Here is a 26360-nt window from a genome sequence, read left to right on the forward strand (position 1 = left end):
ATAAAATACATATGTATATGTTGCCTGAAGAGAGAGTGAAAATAATAAAGAAAATTTGGCAAAATGTTGAAAGTACCCATTACATGTAAAGCACTAGGTGTGATGATAACACCTGACATATGTAGGACTTTACAGTTGGCACCATCCTTTCACATGACTGCTCATTTGAGTTGATTATCACTGAATTCTCAGTGAAATACAATAAAGCTAGGTCTTATGGGAGGGTGAGGAGGAAGGGCCTCAAATTTCAGCCAGGAAGGCAAAAATTTATAAACAGGTTTTTTAAAAAAATTACTTCCCTGGAGTATTATTTGTATTTATCTTTTTATCTTATAAACACAAAGGGATTTGGCCTTCTGTTAGGGGTCAGATTTTGACTAAGATACGGCTGTTTCTTTTTTTATTCTTTGAGGTTGGAGCAAAGGTTTAGTAAGTGAAAGAAGAAAGCTCTCTGCTGCAGAGAGAAGACCAGAAAGAGGGTTGCCATTTTTACAGTTGAATGCAAAGGCTTTAACAAGAAACCGAAGAGGACTGAGCATCTCATTTGCATAAGGTGTGAATTTCTGGTAGCTCCACCCTGTCCTCCTAGTGCATATGCAGGCCCTTAGCTTGAGTTACTCCATATTGCTTTGTTTCCCTTACCGTACATGTGTTAGGGGATGTAATTTTCCATTGTGGGCATGTCTGGACAAGTCACCTGTGTAGCCTTTCTTATCTGTGTGGCTAGGAGCATGTCTTAGGCAAGTCCTCCTGTGCAAGTTCCCTTATCTATGCCTGCAGACTGTTCTTTTGTTTGAAATAATTCAACCAAGGACCTACCCTAACTGCCTGCCTGTCTGGTTTCTTCCTTTCTCCTCTCTCATTACCCCCCTCAGGAGTGGAGACCCTAGATATGGCTTTTTAATCACTCTATTCACTTATTCAGAGTATATAGACTCATATTGTGAGAGGTACCTCAGTACTGACATCACCTGAGGAAACAAGAAGTTCATGTCTTCCGTCTCATACTCACTTCAGATCTGATGCTCATTCCTTGAGTTGAATGTTCAACAAAATTGCTCCCATATTTAAATCTCTCTCTCTCTCTCTCTCTCTACCTTAGTGAACTGGTTTGGTTCTGCTGAATTCATGTTGTTGAATTAGAGACAGATGAACACACAATAATGGGACTCAGGCAGGACAGTGTGCAGGAATTGGTTGACTGTGGCTCAACATCCATTCTCACCTACTGTTACCAAGCAATGGGCTCACTGCCCAATGCAGACAGAAAACAATACTAAGGCACCAGCTTTGGAGAAAAGAAAGCACTTTATTTCAAGTCAACTGGCAAGGAGATAGGAGGCAACACTCATAACTGTCTCTCCAATCTGGGAGTAGCTCCAACTTTTACAGACTTTCTAACTAGTCCCAGGTGATGCCAATGCAGCTGGTCTGCCAGGCTGGTGGTATTAAATTAGAAGGTCAAAGTCCTTCCTATTGTGCAAACCCAGGCAATTTTGGCTCTTTGTCACCTGTAACAACTTAAGCAATGGTTAATCAGTTTGAGCTGGTCCTATGGTTACATTTCCAGGATACTTTCCAATGCTGCAGAGGCTGGAAGTAAAATAAATAAACAAACAAACAAACACTACATTTTCTGGAATCTAGTTAGGAGACTGGATATGACTTAGGTTCTGTCAGTTAGATGCACTCATCAGAAATGTAAAAGGTGGAAGTGGGCAGAAGCTATCTTTCCGATGTTTGCTGTTTTCTGCTGGCAGGGAAGATTTTTGTGTATCAGTACTTAGTCTCTGCCTTTGTGAGTGTTGAGGGGTAGTTGGGCTATGAAGATCACCAGACTCCAGATTCCACTGTCCACATGGTTTGGTCCCCCAAACAGATCAGATGCTGTTTTTCTGATCCCTTGATCACAGCTATGTCTTTGTGTCCTTAAAGTCAATGGTTTCAGCCTTTGCCCTTCCTAATTGGGGTTTGGTTAGTCATTTCCCTTGTAATTCAGTTCTGTCATATTCCAGGAGCCATTCTTAGCTCTAGCCAGCCTAGAGCCCACTCCTTTTAACCCTTTCAACAATTTCCTGAGAACCTAATCTCCAGATAATTCTCCCTTCTGTCTAAAATACCTAGAGTAGTTTGTTTTCTGGATTAAACTCTGGCTGGTTTTTCCATTTTCCAGATACAGAGAGTAGTCAGGCTGCAAGAGGCTAAAGTGGGACAGTGCTTGAATGAGGTGCTCATGCAATCGAATACAATATCTAGGCTATTAGTGCACCTCATCTATGAACACAAAGCTGACTTGTGCATCTGGGATTACCTTGCTCATTTTGATTACATAGTCCTAAGACAAAGATGGCACCTTTAGACAATCTGCATGGGATTCCTAACATTGACCAGGTTCAACAAATAATAAGTATTCAAAGTATTATTCCACAGCTTCTCTTCAGGAAATTAAAGCAAACTTCCCTGCATTATCAGTTCATTTTTCCCCCTTTGGAATCTTTCTAGCCACATCAGTTCATTTTTAACTTCCTAAGGCAAGAAAGTGAGGGGAGTGCTCCAGACAGAAATGAATAGGGGTGATGTTAACTGTCCAGACTCAATAATGAGTTGGAGTCTAGAAAATACTCAGCAGGAAATTTAACCATGAGCAAGAGCTCAAAACCAATGTACCCATAAGCAAATACATTTTCTATCTTCCTTTTGAAAATATGAAAGTAGAAAATAAATAGGTCATGTAGAGGGTTCACGTTTATCTAACATTTACTATTACAAGTCTCTTCCTCAATTTCCACAGCAAACTTCAGAGGCATGTACCATTAATCACCATTTCCTGGGTGAGAGGACTAAGGCTCATACAATGTGAAGTAACCACTCAAGGTCACACAGCTATTAAATATCCTATCCCAGTGGAGGAACACGTATCCTAATCAAAGCTTCTTTAATATCAAAGTCTATTCCTTTAACAACCTGCAAACTAATGCAGCTCTCCACAAGGTGAATGATTGCCAATATTTTTCCACTCCCCAAAATAGTGTTTTCTAAGCTGAAATAGACAGCCATTTATTAAACCCAGCAGCCTTCATTAATCAGTTTCTTGAGTGGAAAAAATAAAACAGCAGGTTCCAGAGTTTTTATTCTTAGCTCACTAGGAGAAAGGAGAGGGCAGGAGAAAGGAAAGAAATTAGCATCAAGACCCAAGATGAGGGATCCAAATCTATCTTTCTGCCTCCCAAAGCAGCTGCTCCCAGATCCCCAGCGACATAGTCCTTCACCAGTTCCATGATGCTAGAACTCCCGCACCTCACTCCTGAACCCAAGCAGGATTTCCCTTCCCTATAACCCTTAATTCCCCTACAGTGAGTGAGGGCCATGGAATTTCATTTCCCTAATGTTAACGAAGAGTTTTTTCTCAACAGCAACTAGCTAAATTTCTCAGGATAGAATGATGAATGCACCTGCAAAACAAGCCCTCTTAACACTCACTTGACCCTCTGTGCAGGTGCTCCTGCCGCTCTTGATTAGAGTGCTGAGGTTCTGACACTCCTCCCTGTGCCACACAAATGTCCAGTGATTCATTTATAACTGACACCCAAGCCTTCACTCTTCACTGTTGCAAAGAGAATTTTGGACTTCTGAGAGTTATAACCTTTCCCCATTTTTCTTTTCTGCTAATAAATTCTGGAGAGCAGTAAGGATAACAGTAAGACATCCATCATCTTGTGGGGTTTACGGGCAGCTGGCGTGCCAGTCTCAGCCAATATAACTGCAAGCTGACTTTAATCATAGTCTGTTGATCTCAGCTTTCAGAGATATTGCCTTGATGTATCATTCTATTCCTTCTCTAAGCTGAATGCATGAAGGAAGGCTTTTTGAGTTTCACCATCTAAACCCCAGGGAAGAGGGTCGGAGGAATGCAGTGAACTCTTAATTCATTCGCAAAGGTAACTGGAAAACACTTGGGTCTTAAAAGACCTTGAGCCTTGAAAAAAGACAATTTAAGATAAAGTCTGGGGACATTAAAGTAGTTGCAAATTTGAGCAAACTCTGTGCCAAACAATTGCTGGATTTCACTGTTCTTCAATAACATTCATCAAATATTTCCACATTTTCTAAGACAACCCTTGGGTTACCACTAAGGCTTGTCATTTTTACTAATTAATGGTAATCTAAATTTGTGAATCTTCCTAAAAATTTCACAATTTTTCAGTTTTGCAAATATAAAACTCAGCTGTCTTAAACACCATCTATGATCCTTATAGCTTTTGATTACATGAGAGGATGGCTTTGAAATGATGAGCTTCTGTCCCCTGGATCTGACAAAACAAGGCAATCCTATTTCATTTGCATTTGGCAAGTAATTAGACCAGTGGCCTCCATATATTTTGCACATACCCCAAGTCAACAGAAAAATGTTAAGCATGCTCCCTATATGCTAGGCTATTGTAACGAAGAGACCCAAATGTGTATAATGACTAAAATACCCAGAAGTTTATCTCTTGCTCATAAAATTGCATTAAGTGAACGTTCCTGGTAAGTTGGCAGCCCCCTCCCAGCAATGTTTCAGGGATGAAGTCTCCTTCTATCTCAGGCCTCCGACATTCCCAGGGCCTGTTCATTTTCTGCATGTAAGCCAACAGAAGGGGAAAGAGTACAAAAGAAGCATGCCTGCTTCTCAAAAGCCTTGGTCCAAAACTGACATCTATCACTTCTACTCACCTCCCATTGGGAATAACTAGAGAACTGGTCACACCCACATGCAAGGAATCTGGAAAAAGTTGCCTTGGGCTGGGCAGCAGCTTGCCAGCTAAAACGGTATATTCTGAAATGAAAAACAGATTTTGGTGAACAGCTATTTGTCTGCCACATTCTCAGTGTATTCATTCCTTTATTCAGTCATTCTTATTTATTTATAAATGGTGTACATATGTATGTGTATATATATATAAAACTGTGTACTAATAGGCATATTGTAAGGCATAAACAGAAATATAAATTATAAAGGATGAGAAAAACAAGATTAAATAGAAGTTTTGTTTTTCCTGCAGCCCATTGGATCACCTGTGACTCCCATGGTCAGGATTCACCCCCTAGATTCACTACTCTAGACTCCAGGAGGTCCTGGAAATTAGGAAGTGCCCTTCTAGGGAAGCATTTTAAGAAGTAAAAGATATTGCCCTCCCGCTAGCCTTTCCCCCGTTCTTGTAGATGGCACCCAGATCCACAAAGTTGCTCAAGCCCCAAACCTGGAAATCATCTTCAGTTCCTCACTGCCCATTACCTCCATATCCAGTTTCCAGCCAGTCCTGCCTGCTTGCCCTCCCAACCAGATCCAGAATCCCTGCTTATCTCTCCACCGTCATGACTCTCACCCTACCCCCGGCACCAGCATCTTTTCTCTGGACACTGTAAGAGCCTCCCGTCCTTACAATCCATTCTTCATGGGACCGCCATTGTGATCTTTCAAACATGTAAAGATGATCAGGTTATTGCCCTGCAAACTCTCCAATGGGCTGATACTCAGATACAATAAGCCTCCTTATTGAAGCTTACAAGGCACAGTAAACATTCTACAAATGTTTCTTGAATATTGTTAAATATATACACAGAGGGGGAAACATCTGAAAAAATGAATATCAAACTGCAGTTATGTTTACTGTTAACTCGTTCAATGGCAACTTTTATAATTAAGAAAAAAGTTACTTACATTATGTAAAGAAGGAGAGGGAGAGAAGGCTGATAAGAAAAGAAGGACATCTGTTTCCAGGTAAACTCTACTGTAAAGACCAGTTATTATTATTTTTGTACTATTTTCCTCTCCTAATTCAAGCAGATTTTCACTTACTTGTCTTGCAAAAGGTTGGTAGCAAGAAAGAGAACAAAAAAAGATACTTTTTACCTCATGGCTTTCTTTTTTTCAAAGAGCAAAACCCATTGAGGAAAATAGGGCATGCTGACAGGCAAGTGCCTAGATGGAGGGTGAGCAAGGGATTTCCTTCTAGAAGAAAAAAAGGCCTTAGGTTAGGGGGAAGAGAGATCTAAGGTGCTTTGGAAGAAAGGCCATGTGCAGCCTTGGGAAGCTGGGCACCTGGATTCTGGGCCCAGGGCTCCCAGTTTTATAGGTTTCAGGGTTCCAAGAGCCAAAGGGAAAGTGAAAGACCACAGCAGTCTCAGTGGAACCAATGTAGATAATTGTCCAATACAATATGTTGGCCCTGCATAAGACCCAGATCTTGGCACAAGTTCACAGGGCATGAGGGAGATCAGCCCAGAATGGCAGAGACTAAATTTCCTGCCAGCTCAAAAGGCTGGGTGTCCAGAGCCAAAATGAAGTTGATTTATAAAAGCAAAAAAAGTTATATTTCTTGAATGCCTTCCTTTGTGTCTTAAGACTTAAACCTACTATCATCTTATACAAAAATGTGCAAAGGATACACCACTTTCATAAATGAGTACTGATTCAATGTCATTCCTGTAATATTGTCACCCTTACTCACATGTATTACATGCATTCCAGTATGCTTTCCTAGGGCAAAAAGTGGAGGGCAAAGGGTGGAGCAATGACAGTGCCGGTGTTGTCCCAGCGAATGCATCTCATGCAAGCTTATCAGCTAGTACATGTTTCAGTGGGCAAACGCCTAAGAAACATGTTCTCTATGTCTGTTCCATTCTGACTTAATTACAGTTTGTAATTGCAGTTTGTTATTTGCAGTCCTAACCAGGCCTACTTCAGAACCTTGGACATAGGGAAATGACATGGCACAGTGGTTGAGAGCACAGGTTCTTAGCTAAGACTGTCTGGGATGGAAACTAAGTTCTGCCAGTTATGTGATATGGAGCAAGTTTCCTAATCCCCCTGTTTTCTTATCTGGGGATCATTCTTACTTGAGGGGGTTAGTGAGGAGTAATTGTGTTCATTTTAAGGTGCTTAGCACAGTGCCTGTCACATTGTGGGTTTCTATTAAATGTTAACTGTTATTACTAGATTTTATTATAGTAGACACTTAGAAAATGCTGAACGAACGAATGAATGAATGAATGTCTTACCCTCTGGTCCATCAAGAGTAGAAAATTATACAAGAAATTGACCAGATTATTCTCTACTTAGGTGCTGTTCCAGACCAAATTCTGCCACACTTTGTTTTTGCTATTAAGACACATATATTATATTCAGGCCAGACACAGTGCCTCACACCTGTAATCCCAACACTTTGGGAGGCCAAGGTGGGCAGACTACCTGAGGTCAAGAGTTCGAGACCAGCCTGGCCAATGTGGCAAAACCCCGTCTCTACTAAAAAATATAAAAATTATCTGGGCATGGTGGCGCACATCTGTAATCCCAGCTACTCAGAAGGTTGAGGCAGGAGAATCGCTTGAACCTGGGAAGTGGAGGTTGCAGTGAGCAAAGATCGCGTGCCACTGCACTCCAGCCTGGGCAACAGGGCGAGACTCCATCTCAAAAAAGAAAAAAAAGACACATACATTCAGGTACTTCTCACATACACTGAGGCATTAGCAAGGTGCTACATGGAGTCATGCCTGCTGTCCCACTTGGTGACCAATAGTCAACATTAGCAAAAATTTTGACCATGATGAGGAATATAGGTTATGGTTATACCAAAAAAAATTATTCTGGAAATGGTGTTTTCTATGGCACTCAATCTTTCACTTTTGGCCTCAGGTAGTATTAGAATAAGTCAATTCTGGGAATCATGGGAAATCAATAAATTTGTTGTCTTTCTTCTGGGGATGTATTTAAAATAACCCTCAGCCAACAACTCAACAGAATGACCAGCTGGACAGCAGCCATTTGAAAATGCTCCAATTTCAAGAAATTGTGTTGATAAATCACTTTCCAAATATTCTCTAGGAAAATTCCTATGATGAAAGAAAAATGAAGCATGTATTTATCATCAGTCCCTCTATGTCGCCTTCCCACTGAAATTCAGAACAAAAGTCACAAACATGCCGTATTTTCTCAGATCTTTACACAGCGCCCTGAGCATGGAATGTCCTCCACACCTCCCATTTCACCCAGCCCTGTAATCCCAGCAAGTCACAGTTGTAGAGTGCAGAGATTAGTAGTTGAATTCGAATCCCAGCTCCATATTCCCAGACTGAATGACACTGGGCAAAGTTATTTAACTTCCCTGTTAATCAGCTTCCTATAGGGATGAAGATTACACCAACCTTGTGGGCTTTGGAAAAATTAAATAGCTTAATATTTGGAAAATGCATAGAATAGGGCAGTTCTGGCACATAGTGAGCATTATATAAGTTGTGTCATTATTGTCCTTCAAGTCCTAGCACCAGTTTCACAGAAACCTGAAGGTTTGTTCATTCCTCTGGGCAGGGTTGTGCACCTCCTTCTCCATGCTTGTACTTGTCTCTACTGTAATATCCAGCACATTCAATTACAAAGGTTAGTGTATTATACGTCTCCCTTGCCACTATGCGAAAGTGTAAGGAATACAAAGGCAGTCATTTTACCTTTTTTTTTTTTTTTGGAGATAGGGTCTCACTCTGTTGCCCAGGCTGGAGTGCAGTTGTGTGATCTTGGCTCACTCCAATCTCTGCCTCCTATGTTCAAGCGATTTTCCTGTCTCAGCCTTCTGAGTAGCGGAGACTACAGGTGCACACCACCATGCCCGGCTAATTTTTATATGTTTAGTAGAGATGGGGTTTCACCATGTTGGTCAGGCTGGTCTCAAACTCCTGACCTCAGATGATCTGCCCGCCTCGGCCTCCCACAGTGCTGGAAGCATGAGCCACCATGCCCAGCCCATTTAACCTTTAGAGTCTTCAAGTCTTACAACAGAGCTGTGAACATGACAGATGCACAATAAATATTTGGTTAATGTATGAAAGCATTAATTAAATGCTATTTAAGCTTTTCAAACTTCTCATGAAGTCAGTATTTTCCTCTCCTTGTATGAAACTGTTGAGTAATGGCTATTTCTGTAGCTGCTTCTAAAGCCAAATGAGGAAAGGTTTTGAGCTATCGCAGAGACTGTACAATACGATAATCATTGGTATCATAAAAATTCATTATTAGCCCTGTTAACAGAGTGGATAAATATCCTTGCTGGGACAGCAGTGTCTTGGCCCAGTAAGTGTCATCTATAGAGTGGACTCTTTAGAGTTTCCTCAGGCAGCTCTCCAGCAGTGCATCCCTCCAGCATTGCTGGGATATGGGACATGTCACAGCTCCCAGAAGAGATCTCCCAGTGGCTAGTCACAGTCAATCTGCAAACAGAGAAGGGTTTTGGCAAGAAAGTGATCCCAGGAGACACTGAAAATAGCAAATTCGCTGAAGGCCAAGGGAACTTCCCCTTGTGAAAGTAAGAAAGGATGATGAAATAAAAAGTTTACTGGCAGTGAAAAGAAAACATCCTGTCTGAGTTGAATTGCAAGAGGGGAGTCAGGGAAGGCTCCAGCCACCTTGGAAAGGCAGCGTGGAGCAGCAGGGAAGCCACCAGATTTGGAATCCGAACAGTCAAGTCTCAGTTCTTCCATTTGATGAGCGCACTTTCTCCTCTTTAAAATGGAGACTCAGCCTAGTGCAATGGCTCACGCCTGTAATCCCAGCACTTTGGGAGGCTGAGCTGGGTGGATCACCTGAGGTCGGGAGTTCAAGACCAGCCTGACCAATATAGAGAAAACCTGTCTCTACTAAAAATACAAAATTAGCCAGGCATGGTGGCGCATGCCTGTAATCCCAGCTACTAGGGAGGCTGAGGCAGGAGAATCACTTAAACCCAGGAGGCAGAGGTTGCAGTGAGCCAAGATCGCGCCATTGCACTCCAGCGTGGGCAACAGGAGCGAAACTCCATCTCAAAAAATAAAATAAAATAAAATAAAATAAAATAAAATAAAATAAAATGGAGACTGAAACAAAGAAAACTGTGAAGCACAATATGAATGTAAGAATTTATCCTGTGTTGTTAGAAAGGCCCCTACACACAGGAATTCACAGAAAGGATTCCCACCCTGAACAGAGGTCTTTCCATCTTCTCCACTTGAGGGCTGAAAGGGATGTCTCTGCCTCCTTTTCATTAAAATTAGCAAGTTCTTAAGAAATGAGGGGGGACAACAGGATTGGAGGCTTTCATGAAACAAAATTGACTAGGAATTTGCTTAGGAATCTGCTTTTGGGAGGCACTATGTAAACCCACACAGTGTGACTTAGAGCCTGTGAGGAACTTTCTTATGTTGGGCTCAAACATTAAAGATGCAAACTGCCTATGGTGCGATGCTGGAGCTGCTGTCCCCACCTAGCAAGAACAGACTGTGCACATCTCTTCCCAACTCCTTGAAATCGGCCCTGGTACAAGTGTTTACCTCATGGTAATTGACAAGTGCTACAAATCAGGGTGTCTTTTCTTCTCTGTCTTCAGGAGCTTGCTTATGAGCACACCTCTGACTGAGGTCCACAGGACTCAAGATTCCTCCAGCCATCACTCTCCACTACAAATGCCACAAAAATGAAAAGTTTGACCACACACATAAGTACTAAATAGGAAACACTGAAAAGATACACCATGAGGAGGGAGAAAAAACAAAAAGTCAAAAAATCTTAGTGTACCAACTGCACATTCCTACCACACAGAGATCTGGCAATGAAGTGTCTTGAGGATTTTGGGGGGTTTTTTTGTTTGTTTTTTAAACTAAGAATAACTGTAATATGCCAGAGAATTTTGAATCAGCTTTATCTGTAGTCTCAAATGAATATATTTAAAAGTCATATTATAGCAGAAATTCAAATATCTTGATTGCATATTGAGGATAATATAATGGTGGAACAACTAGTTTGTCAAATAGGTGATCAGGATGGAATAAAAATGTATTCTTGGTTGTCTTCTATCCCAATGAGCTAAAGTAATATTGCATTTATAACTTTTCAATACATTATGGTCATATTGTTTCCTCATGCATGTTTTATTTGTTCTTTTTATAGCTTAAATGAATTGTTCCTTTTCTTCTGGAACTCTAAACATTATGCTAGGTTTTCAAGGCTGGTGCTTGTGATAGGGGAAGAGAATAATGCCTGTGTGTGTAAGGTGCCTGATGTTTCTCAGAGGCCTTTCTTATAGGCAATCCTCATTTAATCTTTATACACACCCTCCAAAGCAAGGCATACCCATTTTTAGACAAGGAAAAAGACACTCCCATGGTAAGAAGAGCTACTGGAATCTGGACCCTGCTGTCATTATTGCTCCTGGACATTAGATGCTGACTGTTATAGCCATCGATAATGCTGCCACTAAAATGATGGTCAAATTATCTCTACTTCTTTGCATCATTCTTACAGTCATAAAATTCAAGACAAGAACATCTGCTTAACTGAGCTTAGGTCTCATGTACATGCACTAACTGGCAAGATTTCAAGTGAACCAGCACCTTGTCTTTTTTGGGCTTCTGCTGTGAAATGAAAATCCTTCATCTAATAAGACACAACATGGTACATTCTCCAAACACAGGAGGAAGTTTAAATTCAGAAGAGTAGATATTATCATTACCCTTATAGTGAGCATCTATTCTACCCATGGGAGCCTATCATCTTTTGAGTCTTTTCTCTATATTTGAAGACATATCCAAATTATGAGTTGCTATATAGGAATCACAGTGTAAATTTCCAGCTGCCCTTGCAGCTAGGATTCAGGCACATGAATTAGTTGGTGTGAATCAAGGACACCATATCATTATAAGATTTTGATTCAAGGCCAGCTGCAGTGGCTCATGCCTGTAATCCCAGCACTTTGGGAGGCCGAGGCAGGCAGAAGACTTGAGGTCAGGAGTTTGAGGCCAGCCTGGCCAACATGGTGAAACCCTGTTTCCACTAAAAATATAAAAGTTAACCAGGGATGGTGGCAGGCGCCTGTAATCCCAGCTACTAGGCTGAGGCAAGAGAATTGCTTGAACCTGGGAGGTAGAGGTTGCATTGAGCTGAGATTGTGCCACTGCACTCCAGCACTGGCAACAGAGTGAGACTCAAAAATAAAAATAAAAATAAAATAAATAATAAAATAAAATGACACTAATTTATTTTTTAAAATGTTTTTGATTCAGAAGGAAGCAATAAGGAGAAAAAGGCTCTGCAGAAAAGGGACCTTGTATCTTTGCAAATTTGCTGGTGAAGGGGAGGCAGAGGTATCTGGTTTTTTTGTGGTGGCTCTTTCCCAGGGATTACAATAGGGTATTTTGGACACAAAAGCAATGGCTGTGGAACAGCAGCATTTTTCCATTAAATCTGTTGTTTAGTTTGGGATATTGTTCCTCAAGGCTTATTCTCAAACCCAGTTTTCTAATTCACTCAACAGTCCTGTGATCCACACAATATTTTGAAATAAAACGCTTTTCTATTGATTCAACAAGAATCAGCGTCTGTTGTTTGGAGCCAAGAACTTTGATTAATACAGTTATATTTCCTATCTCTCAGATGTGGAAACTTATGTTTTGAAAGGTTAAATTGCTCAAGATGACAAAGTCAGTCAATGACAGGGCAAAGATTTGTACCTGGACTGTCATAATCTCAAGCCCATATTCTGATGCAAAAAGAGTATACCATAAGGTCATAAAACTAATGAGTTGTGCTTGAGTTTTTTGTTTTAAAGTTAGTATAAATTATAGAAGGATCTAGTCTAGGCTAAAGCTCTGCATAATAAAATATCAAGTGGAGTCCACAACCCAAATCTTCTGCTATGTAATCTAATGTGCTTTCTGTGATGCTTCATATCATCATAATCCTATCACATTTTGCTTTATGTATTTTGAGACTAATTTTTAAGTGCATTTGTGTTCAAGAATATTATACAGAGAAGAGATTACTATTATTTCTTGCATCCAACACCTCTCTGTATTCAATTTCCATCTCTTACTGAAGTATATCTTTTAATAATGCTTTCAGCCAGGGTCTATTTTTGAATTATTGATCAGAAAAAACATGCCTTTATTTTTGCCTCATTCTTGAATGATGTGTGTTTTCTGGATAGTATCTTTAAAAGATGGGCATGTATGCCCCTTCTGCCTTCCTTGCAAACTCTCCTGCCCTTGTGCCTGCCTGCGATACAGACATGAGAGATAGAGCTAAAGCAGCCATATGGGATCCTAAAATAGAAGCCACAAATGGAGAATAACAGAGCCACTCTACCAGCTCTTGACATCTGGACTGTCACTTGGGAAAGAAATAAATTTCTATCTCTTTTAAGCCTCTGTATTTTGGGGTCTGTCCTTTTTCAAAAAAAAACAATGTCTACTATGTCTTAACAGTTGTATGCCTGTTTGCTCTGCTCTCTTCTTTCCTTATGCCTTCCTCAATATAGATGTGTACGGTCCCCTGGTACACACTCCCAACCCCCACCTTCACTTTGATTTCTGGGTCTTAACCAAAAACCACAGAGTGCCTTGACTGCTATCTGACCTGGCTAGCTGCAGTTTTTTTCCCAGCGAATTTGAATCCTAACCAGGGCCTTGAACATTCCCAGGTACTGATACAGGTATCTAGGCTTACTAGAGAGAAACTGGCCCTGAACCTGAGCCAAATTCCTTAAACCTTCATATAAACTCCACACCCTGACCCCCTTACTGCTGACACACCTAGGTAGAACATCCCTTTCCTCTCGCTGTTCATGGGAAGGATTGCTGCAGCCCACTCTGTACACAAATTCCCCTGATAAATGCTTTGGACTGGTCACCCTGGCATTTAGTGCTCCTTTCTTTGGAATCCCAACCAGCCCCACCTCAGGATGGTTTGGGACACTCACTTGTGAGAACTCCCCGGCACTGCTTTTGGGGTGACTCCAGCCACCAGTTGGGTAGGACAAAACAATAAACGTGTGAATACATGAATGCACATGACCTCCTCTTACTTCAATTTCTCCTCTTTATGTCATATTTTTCTATCCCATTATTTCTCTATGCTTCTGTTTGGGTGATTGCCTTAGTTCTTTCTTCCAGTTCACTTGCTCTCTTCAGAAGTCTAATCTGCTATTTAACATGTCCCTGTGAGTTGTTAATGTCAACAAATATATTCTTAATCTCTACACTTCCTATTTGGTTCTTTTACAAATAAATCTGGTCTTTTTTAATGACAAAATATTCTTCTGTTTTATTCCTTTCTTTATGTCTCTGACATTTAAGAGATACTTGCATTAGGCCAAATGTTTATATTCCCCCACCACAAAAAAAATTCATATGTTGAAATCCTAATCCCCAACATGACGGCATTTGGTAGATTCATGTCTTTATAAAAGAGCCCAGAGAGCTCCCTCACCCTTTTCATCCTCTATGAACCAGAAAGAGCGCCCTCATCAGAAACCAAATCAGTGGGCCACTTGATCTTGGACTTCCAGCCTCCAGAACTGTAAGAAATAAATGTCTGTTGTTTGTAGGCCACCCAGTCTAGGGTATTGTGTCATAGCAGCCCAAACACACCAAGACAATACTTATTTCATAGCCTCATTCAGAGTTTTAAAATTAACCCAGTTCTTGGATTGCTGATTTCCCCATTTATTTTATCTTCAGGTTTCCCTTCAGGGTAATTCATTTGGTTCTTAGTTTTGTATTAAGAGTTCATCTTTAGCAGGGCTGGTTATCCGACCATACATCTGTGTACCTAAATTGTAGAAACAGCCCAACATGGCACTTTGTTTCCGGTGAAATTCTAAGGATTCCATTGTCCTGGACCAGATTTCATGGTAATTTCTTAGAATGAGATTTCTATATCTCCCAGATCCTACATCTACTCATGGTAAATGCCTGGGAAACACATTTTTCCCCACCCACAGCCATAGACCAACTACAAATTTCCTTCCTCCTCTTCATAACAATTGTCAGTATTTTCCATAGTCCCTTCCTAACGGATGAGGCACCCCTTCTTCTAGGCTCCAGGTATTATTGACAAGCCTGTGTCACAGAATTACCACATAAAACACAGGAAGTCCAGTTAAATTTGAATTCCAGATAAACAACTATTTTTTTTAAACCATAAATATGTTCAACTTGTAGGGCATACTTACCCTAAAAAATGATTCATCATTTATCTGAAATTCTAATTTAACCAGCCATCTTGTATTTTAATTTGCTAAATCTGACAATTCTAGTCATAGTGTCCTGCCTAAACTTCGCCTGAGGCCCCATATCCTATCTCCAGATGGGCCTCCACACCCAAGACTCCGGATCCTGGTACCTATGTGCCTTTCTAGCAACATCAGCCACAGTTATTACTCTGGCTCTGAGTTTTCTTTTCACATTGAGAACTAGAAGATTTCCCTTACTTTTTTCAGTACTGGTTGTAATGGACGGGTGTGGTGGCTCATGCCTGTAATCCCTGCAATCTGGGAAGCAAGGTGGGCGGATCTCTTGAGCTCAGGAGTTTGAGACCAGCCTGGGCAACATGATGAAACCCTATCTCTACCAAAAATACAAAAATTTAACCAGGCATGGTGGCATGCACCTGTGGCCCCAGCTATTTGGGAGGCTGAGGTGGGAAGATTGCTTGAGCCCAGGAGGCGGAGGTTGCGGTGAGCTGAGATTTCACCACTGCACTCCAGCCTGAGTGACACAGTGAGACCTCATCTCAAATAAAAAACAAACAAACAACAACAACAACAAAAACCATGGTTGTATATTTTAAATTGCTGCCACATATCATCTAGATTTTCTATGTGACAGTAGTGGGAGGGAAGGCTTCTCCATGTCAGCTAGTCTGCCATGTTGTCAGAAATATTTTAATTACTTCACACCTGCCGTCATCCTCCACGTGAGCACTGTACTATGCCATGAAAAAAACTGAAGCACAGAGTGGTGAATTCACCCAAATTAGTTGGAGACAAGGGAATGTCCAGGAACAAGTTCTCCTGACTTGTACTTCAGGGATGCCGCCCAGCTCATTCTTTCTACAGGACGGGTTCCCCAAAGAAAGGCAAACAGTTCCCAGTTTTGGCTAAGGTTGGACTTCTCAAACCCTGGGTATTCAAGGATTTTCTTTATATTTTTTGGGCACAGGAAGGAAGTAAAATTCTGACTTGCTATGTTTTACCGGGCCAATTCATAGATGAAAGGCTAGATGATGAGGTTAAAATAGAAAATTATTAACTAAAAAGGGTTGAAACGTCTATTTTAAAACCTTAAATTAGTCAAAACCTAGGGAATGGAAGACATAGAGTCATACGATGAGAAAATAATGTGGTTTTGTATTGAAATGTTTCAGAGAAAGGCCCCTTTTAAAACAGTTCTAAATAAAGGTCTTGGAACAGAAGAAAACTATTTTGTTTTCACTTTAGACATGGAAAATCCCTTGGACCAGAAATTCCAAAATCCTCTCTACATATTTTCTGATTTTTTTCAATAATTCCACATCCTCTGCATGGTTTCCAGGCAGAGCCTAATTTGGCCTTGATCCTGCATGCACCAAAGATCTCCAATTCCCGCCTTTGACATAATGTCACCATGAAGTTTTACTTTCTGTTCCTGTATACTGTGTGTTAAAAGCATCAGTTTGTTCAAGATAAACATTTAAAATCATCACAATTTTTGAAACTCTGTTTCAGCACATCTACACTTACTTCTACATTTTTCTTATTTTTATTTTTAGTATTCCAGACATCTTAAAAATTAATCCATGCCCTGGGCTTTCCACCTACTCTGGCAGGCTCTGCTGCTAAAAATTCACGTTGTATAAGCCTTGAAGAGTATGTGTCCCTCCCAAACAGCTCCCACAAGAATATGAGTTTAAGAAAAGAAGGTATACATTTTGCTAATATAAATCATTTATAATTCAAAAGAAAAAGGAATAATACTTCTCGTGTTTTTCTCTGGTCCCAGAACTTACTTGTCCCACAAGACCTTTGGCTCTAGAGATGGCAATCTAAATTATGACTATCATAACTTTCAAAGCAAATTAAATCAGAGAACTGTAGAATTTTAATATATGTCTTATTACAAAATAAACCATGTAACTTGGAAAACATTTGGAAATTTCAAAAAAGCATAAAGAAGTGGAAATCACATATCACCTCACCACTCAAATATGTTTCTGTGAATAAAACATGTTTTTATGCATAAAACACATTTTAACAAAATGGAATCATACTCTTCAAGTTTTCAAATTTGCTTTTTTCACTTATCTATATATTGTGAACACTTCCCACAGCATTACCTATTTTTACAGTAACACTTTAGTGACTATACATTCCATTTTATAAATATATGTTTATTTCATCAGTCCTCTCTTTGGGGGCATTTAGATTGTTCCCAGTTTATTCTAACGCTGTGATAATTATCATTGTAGTAAAGTTATTCTTGCAGTCAGCTATGATTATTACGTCCTTAGGATAAATTCCCAGAAGTGAAACTGATTGGTTGAACAATATGCACATTGTCAAAATTTTAGGTACACATTGCCAAGTTACCTTGTAACAGGTTCATCAATCCCACCAGTAGTGTATGAGAGTACCTATTTACTATTAGCTTTGAGAAGTTTTGTATAAACAAGTGATCATCAATAATGCAAAAGTAGTTTTCATTTATGAAAAGGATTTACAACATGGCTCCTTTAAACAGTGAGCTTCCTGGTACATTTAAAACATTATCCAATTTAAAATATGATTTTAAGTTTCTGTAGAAATTATCTATAACACAACTAATAAAGAAAATAAGGTATTTCTCTATTTGATTTTTTTTTTAATGGAGAATGCTACCTTTCAAAGGACTCTCTTTCTGTGTTCATCCAGCCTGAGAAGAGATACCACAGTTCAGCACCATTATTCTGCTCATAATCCATCTTCTATTTCATATTCCATTTCCCGTCATGCACTGGATAAACACGGCAGCACTGACATGATGAGAAGCCTTCCCTGAAGACTGCAGCCCACACTCATCTATCCCTTCACTGAACTCCTATTATACTTATTGTCTGTACCACACAATTAGCACTTTATTATATACTGTCTTGTTCTCTAATTGTCTGTACCACACAATTTAGCACTTTATTACATTCTGTCAGATTCTGTAATTGTGTCATTTATTTTTATCGTATCTCTCCAACTAGATTACAAGCATCAGGGTGGCAGGGATGCTGTCTGGTCCTGCTTTATAGACATGACAAAATTCTACATGGCACCAAACACTGTGTCAAGCACAACAAGGTAGGCCTTCAATACATGCTGAAGAGTTTATGGGTTGATTGATGGTAGGTGAGTGAGTTGGGAGATTTGTTGGCTGACTTTCTGGTGAGCTTTAAGTAGGCTGAGTTATCTGGAAGGTAGAGTAGGAAATATTAATTGATAAGGTACTGAGTAATAGAAAATTCAGGCACCATGGTCATTCCACCTACTGTCCATCTGTCCAACCTGCTTTGTTGCCTAGTAAGTCATTTGGTTCTCTCCACTTAAATTTTTCTGTATATAGTCATGCATAACTTACAACAGGGATACATTATGAAAAACACGTCATTAGGCAGTTTCATTGTTGTGTGACCATCATAGAGTGTGCCTACACAAATGTAGACACTATAGCCTACTGCAAATCTGGGCTCTATGGTGTATAGCCTGTTGCTCCTGGGCTACAAACCTGTACAGCATGCTACTATACTGAATACTGTGGGTGATTATAACACAATGGTATTTGTTTATCTAAACATAGAAAAGGTAGAGTAAAAAGATAATACAAAAGACTTAAAATAGTACACTTGCATATGGCACTTACAATGACTGAAGCTTGTAGGACTGGAAGTTGCTCTGGGTCAGTCAGTGAGTGAGTGGTGAGTGAACGTGAAGGCCTACAACAATACTGCACACCACTGCAGACCCTTATAAACATTGTACACACAGAATGTACTTCATTATTTTAGAAAAATATTTCTTCACTGATAAACTCAGTGAACTGTAACTTTTTTACTTTATAAACTTTTAAATTTTTAAAAACTTTTTGACTCTTTTGAAATAACACTTCACTTAAAACACAAACATTGTGTAGTCGTACAAAAATATTTTTTCTTTATATCCTTATTCTATAAGCATTTTTGTATTTTATTTATTTATTTATTTTACTTTTTGAACATTTTTGTTAAAAACAATGTCACCAACACACACCTTAGCCTAGACCTGCACAGGTCAGGATCATCAATATCACTGTCTTCCACTTCCACATCTTGTCCCACTGGAAGGTCTTCAGCAGCAATAACACACATGGACCTGTCATCTCCTATGATGACAATGCTTCTTCTGGAATACCTGCCAAAGGACCTGCCTGAGGTGCTTTTACAGTTAAGTTTTAAAAATATAAGTAGAAGCAGTACCCTCTAAAATAACAATTAAAAGTATAGTAAACACATAAGGAACATGTATTATCATTATAAAGTATTATGTACTGTACATAATGCATGTGCTATACTTTCATAAGGCTGGCAGTGTGGTAGATTTGTTTACACCAGCATCACCACACCCACAGGTCTGTGCTATGTGACAAAAGCTATGCTACTAGGCAATGGGGATTTTTCAGGTCCATTATAATCTTACAGGACCACCACCATATATGCAGCCCATTATTGACCAAAACGTCCTTATGGGGTGCATAACTGTTATGTAGAACAGAGAAACCAGAACAAGTGACCAGACAACATCGTTTTAAAAATTACTGGAAATCACATTATTCCTCTGGTGATTTTACACTATAACATTCTCTAATTGGGGAGGCACTGCTGTGTAGAGGAAAGAAGCCATGCTTTGGAATTAGAGAGACTCCTTACCAGCTATGTGATGTTTAACAAATTGTTTAACACCTCTCTCCCTCTCTCTCTGCTTCCTCATCTCTGAAATTATTGTGATTATGATTATTTGTGATACTGCCACTGAGTGTCTGTAAGTCTGCTAGAGTATTCTTATTTTTCCCAATTTCTGCAACTATCATGCTTTGAAGGAAGTGTTAAGTATATTATTACCATAATAAATATAATTAGTACCTCTGTTTGTCTCATACGCCACTTGAAGAGTTTCTGCCTAGGCTGTGGTTAATGGGTTTGTTTCTCAGTATGTGTAGAGAATAAAGTCAAATAAAGTTACACAAGTTATCTTTTTTCCTGATTGAAGTCATTTACATATCATAGTCTATCACATAACATCAGATTATGTCCAGTAAATAGTAACAGAAGACATGCCCAATATTCAGCATTAACAAATTTGTGCCTCAATCTGTCACGTTCACCTCTGCTATAAAAACTTAGGTGAACTGAGCATGGAGTTAATTATATTTCTCTGAATTTGGAATGATAAAAATAAAATGTCCTGTCCCTCTGTGTCATCTGCTTTCCCCTGTCTAATCAATATGTTTTGCCATGTTCTATCCTTTTGTGTTTTTGACCTTGTTTTTTTCAACTGGCAGGTACACAATAAAATGTAACTAGTCACCTGGCTCTTCAACATGTTATTGTTTCAAAACAAGGTCAATGAAACCTCCCCGGAAAGTGCTGTCCTAACCCTGGGTCTTCTCCAACCCTGAGGGTCCAAGGAGTCGAGAGAGCTGTGAGTGGCTGCTCTAGAAGAAACTGGGTGCTCTTCAAGAAGAGCTTCTCTCCCTCTGCATGTGTTGCCTGAATTTCCTTTTGGCAAAGATGGGCTGCTTCTTTCGACATATCTTCGCTAATTGGGCTGTGTTCATTTATTCTTTCAAAAATATTTACCAAGGTCAGCTGTGTAACAGGCAGGGGACTGTATACTGGAGATACAAAAATGAACACCACACTGTTAGGAGCTCACTTTCAAGGAAGCCACAGTCTAACGGGGGAAAGCAGACATGTCTGCAGACAATTGCCACACAGTGAGATAGGCATTAACAGAATAGGCATGGCCAGGCTATCAGCTTGAGGCCAGTAGTGCCCACCACAAACAGTCAACTTGGTCTGATAAATCTAAGGGAGCAGTTGACCTGGCTGTAGGTGCTGATTAGCCTGAAGCAAAGATGACTGCCGGAAAATGGTCTCGTGGTATCTCAGGGTGAAGAAAGGAGAGTGGGAAAGGATAGCCTTGGGATGGGGGTGGGGTGACTTTGGTTCCCTGTACTTGCTCCATAGACTCATGCCTGACCTCTACAGAGAAAGAACCTGCAGGTAGAGAGGGAAGGGGCTCAAGTGAGACAATGAACACATGTCATGTTCTTTGGGGTCCCAAGTGAAAAAATGTGAGGCAAAGTGGAAGAGAAGAGGCTTCGTTCCACAACTTAGTAACAGTGCGGTTGATGGCCTTTGGGGCCTAGGGAGAAAGCAACTTTGACTGCGACGAGACACTGCCCCCCAGTGGCCTTGTGGCGGGGGTCGGGGGGGGTCAACAAGAAGCTCAAAGTGGAAGAACAGGCAAGAGAGGAAGCACATTGCAGGGATCACCATATCCTGCCTCCCAGTAATAATGGGAAGGTGGAAGGGAGCAGTGTGTCGCATTAGGCAGGTGGAGGCTCAAGCCATGTGAGTGTTACCACTAATATAAGAACTATTCTCATTAGGGCTGGTGTGTATAGGAAACCTAATTCTCCATATGCACAAAAGTTGTGGGAACACACACACACACACACACACACAAGCACTTATTTTCTGATCACAAGATTAAGCAGTGTGGTGCCGTGATGCCTATACCGGTTAATAATGGAATTGAGGTCTGGTAGGTGGAGAGACAAGAGGCTCAAGATAAGCAATAAAAGGAGACTCAGACACCAGTGTTGGGGTTGGGGAGAACTGAGAGATTATGAGAGGGAGTTCAGCCAGGTCTTCTCTTCCCCTCAAACAGAGGGGCTTAAGAAGCTTAAGGAGAGCTCTCAGTGGAGGATTCAGCAAAATGGAACTAAAGGAAATGGCCTTGAGGCTGGAGACAGGCTGGAGGTAAATAACTAGACAGAAATGTCCACAAACAAATTCTAAAACTAAGACTTATCTCCTAAGCTAAACAAAATGAAAATCTACCTACATGCACATAAATAGGATTCAAACAAAAAATAACCTTTCAAACAGTACTAAAGGGCACATTGAAAAATAAGTCCCTCCTGCCCTCAGCCCCCTTCCCCAGAGAAGCAGCTGGTGGCTGCCCGGCATGGCCTTGGAGTGCTGCCCCCCAGAGTCTAGATCCATTATTACATAGATGTTAGGGGACCTCCAGAATCCCTTGAGCTCTAAAACCAGCACCCATCTCTGTGTCAGTGCTGAACCAGTTGTTAAATATTTTGAACATCACTTCTATCCTTCTAGAAATATGTGCACATATACAAGCATATCCCTACACACACCTGTTTCCATTTTCATACAAATGGAAGAACTGAATAAATAGCATTCCACATTTTGCCTTTTTTTGTGCCTACTTGGTCTATCTTTAAATGCATGAATATACATTGTATATTTTTCTTTCAGAAATAACAGAATTTAGGTTACAGAGATAACAGAATACCTAGAAGTGAGAAATGGAGCACAGGAGTAACGCAGCAGACTTTGGAATAACCTCTAGGAGTTTTTCATTAGGCGCCAGTGACCCAGGCGACTGCAGAAACCACTCTGAAAGATGGAATCTGAGTGCGCTAGTCCAGGCTAACAGCACCCTGCAGGCTTAGGCAGAAGGAAAAAGGAGGGACAAGATCAGTCACATTTGCCCAGAAGGGATCTAAGCTTCCTAGGGCCCTGACTCTTAGTACCTAAATACAGCAGTTACCGAGAATCAAACCAGCCTCGGGTGGCACCAAGTTAAATTTCAAATTTCACACTCTGAACTTTTTCCAGGGAGTTTTTCCTTCATTCAAAAGAGACTAAACACCTAAAATTTGTTTCTCCTAATTGTCCCATTTTTACCTCAAATGCTGAAGGAAACATAGAGTTTTATTCATGAGAGAGAAAATACTTATAAACTTGAACAAGATTTTAAAGTATATTTTACATATTGGAAAGCCAAGAGCATTAGATATACTCTTCTTACAGGTATGTTTATTTTAAAAACCCAAAGAACCAGGCGGGCGCGGTGGCTCACGCCTATAATCCCAGCACCTTGGGAGGCCGAGGCGGATGGATCACGAGGTCAGGTGATTGAGACCATCTTGGCCAACATGGTGAAATCCCATCTCTACTAAAACACACACACACACACACACAAAAATTAGCCGGGCATGGCGGTGGTGCACTCCTGTAGTCCCAGTTACTTGGGAGGCTGAGGCAGGGAAATCGCTTGAACCTAGGAGGCAGAGGTTGCAGTGAGCTGAGATCACGCCACTGCACTCCAGCCTGGTGACACAGCGAGACTACGTCAAAAACAAACACAAAAACAAAACCAGTAAGTGACGGGAGGCAGGAGTGTTAATTTTCCATGTCTCATTTCTATTTTTCTATACAACATATTTTCATTATTTTAATATAAATGAGAGAGAGGCAGAGATTGAAGAAGAACATTTAAAATTGAGGGTGTAAACTGCATAGGAGGAGGACAGAGAATGGGAGCAGAAAACTATTATCGAATACTTTTGTTATTCCCTGATGTCCCCAGAAATTTTCAGTCTAGAAAAACTCATAAAGGAGCAATTTCTGCTGATAGACTGTCACCTAGTGGTGGATTTTTACCTTATTCATAATATAAGTAGCTGCTGAGCTTTGGAATGTTTTTAGAAAACATGCTCATTACTCTTTAAGATCTCCGGGGAACCTTTTACAATACTGTCACAAGCAGAATGTAATTCACTTTTGTGCTTCCCAAAGGTCTAATGTCCTTGTAGGCAATAGCTAAAACAGGTTGCACATCCTTCAAAAGGAAGTTTTGCCTCTGTAATTATTTGAATATTGTCAAAGAAGCCCTGTAGGCAAAGTTAATATTCGTAACTTTCTCTTCTGTTTACAACTCATAGCACCCTCAGTGTTCTCCTTGCTAATGGCCAAACTAGGCCCATATTTTCAAAAGTTTTCTCCATTTTTAGGTGGTGACAAAAGAGTGTATGTAACCCACTGGCCACATTGGCCTAGAGATACGATTCAGGACAAGGAAGTCACAAACTCAGCAAGACACAAAACAAGACAATGTTCCCCAGATATAATCTATGCCAGGAATCCATCCTGCTTGGTCACAAAGAGGCATTACGGTCCTCTTTGTCCAGTCCTTACTCTCTGTGTGACACCAGCCCTCTTGGCCAAGAGGGTTCCCACTGTTGCCTTAACCCTAGTCAACAGGGAGTCACCCTGCTTCCATCAGTGATAAAGTCTATGTTCAGGCCACAGAGCCAGCACATAGCTCTCAGTTATCAACATCCATTCTGTATGCCATACTATTTCAACCATTTATGCAGTATAGGCACTGTATGTGTCACATGAAACAGAACAGACAGACCACACACGCACCAAGAAGTTGTGATCAGAAGGGAAAGCACTGGGTGTTATGAGGAGAGGTTGTCACCTACATTGGGAAGATGAGTGAGGTCCCTCTTAGGAAGGTTGCATCTGAGTAGAAGTCAGTCAGATGAAAAGCATCCTTGTCACATGTCAAAGCCCTGATCTTGGTAAGGACTTGGGGCTTCTGAGGAACTGAACAGAGGCCAGATGCTATAAACTAACTCCACAGAAATAACGCCACAAAATTCCAGGAGGAATTTTGTAGTCACAATAGCAGCATTATTCATAACAGCCAAAGAGTAGAAATAATTCAAATGTCCATCAACTGATGAGTAAATAAAATGTAGTATAGCTTTTTAATGGAAAAGATAAATAAAATGTGGTATAGCCATACAATGGACATAAAAAGGAATGAAATCCTGACTCATTCCACAATATGAATGAATCTTGAAAATGTTATGTATGCTAAATGAAAGAAGCCAGACACAAAAGACCACATAGCACGGCTGGGTGAGGTGGCTCATGCCTGTAATTCCACACTTTGGGAGGTCAAGGCAGGCAATCGCTTGGGCTCAGGTGTCTGAGACCAGCCTGGGTAACATAGTGAGACCTTGTATCTACAAAAAATAAACAAAAAATTAGCCAGGTGCAGCAAACACCTGTAGTTCCAGCTACTTAGTTGAGGTGGGAGGATCGTTTGAGCTTGGGAGGTCAAAGGTACAGTGAGCTGTGGTCATGCCACTGCACTCTAGCCTAGGTAACAGAGCGAGAGCCTGTCTCAAAACACACACACACACACACACACACACACACACACACACACACCCCATATAATTCCATTTGTACGAAATGTCCAGGACAGACAAATCTATAGAAATAGATTAGTGGCAGCCAGGCGCAGTGGCTCACGCCTGTAATCCCAGCACTTTGGGAGGCTGAGGCGGGCAGATTACCCGAGGTTGGGAGTTTGAGACCAGCCTGACCAACATGGAGAAACCCCACATCTACTAACACCACAAAATTAGCTGGGCATGGTGGCACATGCCTGTAATCCCAGCTACTTAAGAGGCTGAGGCAGGAGAATCGCTTGAACCTGGGAGCCAGAGGTTGCAGTGAGCCAAGATGGCACCATTGCACTCCAGCCTGGGCAACCAAAAAAAAAGGTAAAAAGAAGGAAAGAAATAGATTAGTGGCTGCTTACAGCTGGTGGTGGGGAGGGGAAATAGAAAAATGAGTGACTACTAACGGCTAGGGTTTTCTTGGAGGGAGTGATGAAAATGTTCTAAAATTGTGACACAGGTTGCACAATTCTGTGAATATACTAAAAACTACTGAACTATTACACACTTAAAATAGATGAATTGTATCATAGTGAACTATATCTCAATAAAGCTGTTACTTAAAAATCTGGAGTCACAGATCTTAGGTTAAGAACGCCAAATATAACGCATTTTTTTTTCCTTCTAGCTCTTTCTCCTTAAGAACCCAGTAGGCATTCACTAAAGGGCTAAGCCAAAAGATAGCTGAGCATGGCCACACTATGCTGCCCCCTCCTGGGTTCCCAAAGGTCCTCTAAAACCAAGCTTATGCACAGGACTTTTCCCTTCTCAAGAGATGTCCCTCTCCTAGTTAGCACTCACACTTAGAAGATAAACCCTAAAGGTCAAGGGTTTTTGTCCCAGGGCCAGCAATCAGTTCAACTTCTATTCATGGCCTGTTCCCTTCTCTGAAGACCTCTGAACTCTGATGAAAAAATAAACCCTACCTTTTCCATCAGCCCCATTGACATACCCATACAAGCCAGAATTTCCAGAAGTGACTCTCATACCTGGTCATGTGTTCTTCACAGTGAATGGAACAGACTCTTGCTCACCCGTGGACAGACCTTTTGCTAGACCACAATGGGTAACAACACTTCAAGATCCAAATTAGGTCTCCTTCCTTCATAAGTGTTCCCCAATTTAGCAGTGTTTCAGCTGTTGAAAATCCATTTTCTCTTTTCTGGTAAGTATATCCTTACCAGAAGATA

The 26360-nt window shown here is 40.7% G+C and overlaps 1 long non-coding RNA gene across 2 annotated transcripts; it reads right to left on the reverse strand.

Annotated features, from left to right (window-relative positions):
* Positions 1–8659: 8659 nt before the first annotated feature.
* On the reverse strand, positions 8660–22931 carry LOC117075065. Of its 2 annotated transcripts, none has more exons than XR_004433832.1 (3): positions 17694–18918; positions 10336–10461; positions 8660–8814 (listed from the first exon to the last, which is right to left on the reverse strand). It is a non-coding gene; the product is annotated as an uncharacterized LOC117075065 (long non-coding RNA). The 2 variants fall into 2 exon arrangements; XR_004433833.1 differs by lacking the exon at positions 8660–8814 and adding an exon at positions 19086–22931 and having other exon boundaries at positions 9860–10461; positions 17694–18249.
* Positions 22932–26360: the final 3429 nt, after the last annotated feature.

The sequence above is a fragment of the Trachypithecus francoisi genome, unplaced genomic scaffold (assembly GCF_009764315.1).
Source record: "Trachypithecus francoisi isolate TF-2019V2 unplaced genomic scaffold, Tfra_2.0 Lachesis_group5, whole genome shotgun sequence".
In the NCBI taxonomy this organism is placed as follows: Eukaryota; Metazoa; Chordata; class Mammalia; order Primates; family Cercopithecidae; genus Trachypithecus; species Trachypithecus francoisi.